Here is a 1,599-nt window from a genome sequence, read left to right as displayed (position 1 = left end):
ATTTCGGGAGAGAGATTGAAGGGAGACCCAACAGGGTCACGACACTCCAATAAAGGCTCCAGCAGAGCAGAGAGCCATTTGCAGGTGGAAGATGTCATCCAGAAATACAATTTAAAGGAATCAAGATGCGGAAGTGGAACCTGCGATGACATTTCAAGATCTCGATCGTCATCAACATCGGTGAAACCCTCATCGTTAATCTCTTCTTCTTATTCTGTAGAAAATTCAAATGAACCGTATCTTTCGCGTTTTCTAGAGGGAGAGAGGAGGGAAATGGAAGTGAGGAGTTCAGAGGATGAGAGGATATGGAGAATGAGAGGAAAGAGAGTTGAAGTAAAGATATGGTCAGTGGTAGAAGAAGGAAAGAGAAGAAGGCAAAGTAGGACCTGTGAGATCACAGAAGTGATTAAACCAACAATGTTGAAGATCAATGGTGAGTTGCAGGATTTTTATTTTTATTTATTTATTTTTTTTAATAATTATTTTTTTTTAGAAGGATATTTTTGTCGATTCACCTTTTGATTTTAACACTGTAGACTTAGACTAAGGTATCTGTTAATTGTTAAGAACCTTAAGAGGGCACGCTGAATTTCTCAAAACTAAGAGATTTTTTCTTAATTACGTCAAACTTCAGGGGTACATGAAAAAATCCCCATAATTATTTTGTCATGTATTTTTCCTTTTAAAATATGGGATTTTCTTCTTGAGACCCAAAAGGTGTGAATAGAGTTGTAACCTCAACAGCTCGACTTATAGAATCAACCTCAACCTCAACTTATAAAATCTCTCTCCCGTTCCTTTTGAGTATAGGGAGGATTTATTATTTTTTCCTTTTTAAAATGATGCAAATTATATTTCAATGAGGGTAATAAAGTCATTTATATGTATAATTTAAAAACCATTATGAAAACCCTTTAATACCCTTATCTTAAAGAATTGTTAGAAATAAAACAAAGGGCAATTAAAAGAAAAATGTGCCAAATTCTAAATACACCTATAAGTCTTCTTCTCAAAGCCCTGTCGAAGTAGTCAGTGCCTTCTCCCTTCAAACGTCCCCAAGTCGTCCCCAAGTCTCAAGATTCAAACATCTTAATTATGACGATCTGAGGAGATTTGAATCTTACAGTTTGGGCACTCATCTTTGAAGAACAAATCAATGCAAAATATCATGATTTTTTTTTTAAAACCACTATATTTGAAGAACGATTTCATGGTTGCAAATTTCAGGGGGACACTATTAATATTTGGTCAGTCCTAAGGATTCCCAGTTTATTTCAAATGTGTTTACAATATCTACCCTCCAAATGGTTCAAATAGGTTACTTTTGTAGAGAATTTTATTTAGTCTAGGGTTCATCTCAAGTAATTGGGGTCAATTACATAAGTGCTATCTTTATCAAAAATAAAATTAAAAAAAAATATATAAGTCCTATTAAAAAATTATAGTGTTAGACATTGCAAGCTTAGCGTAGGATTTTTCTAATAAATGAGTTTTTTTTTTATTTATTTCACAATTATAGAATACGAACACAATTGCATGATTCCATCAATATGGGTTGGACAGGCGGGAAGGGTGGCCCAAATCCCTACCCAGAGTTTA

Source organism: Telopea speciosissima, chromosome 6 (genome assembly GCF_018873765.1).
Source record: "Telopea speciosissima isolate NSW1024214 ecotype Mountain lineage chromosome 6, Tspe_v1, whole genome shotgun sequence".
In the NCBI taxonomy this organism is placed as follows: Eukaryota; Viridiplantae; Streptophyta; class Magnoliopsida; order Proteales; family Proteaceae; genus Telopea; species Telopea speciosissima.
The sequence above is the reverse complement of the archived record's forward strand: the minus strand, read 5'-3'. Positions refer to the sequence as shown.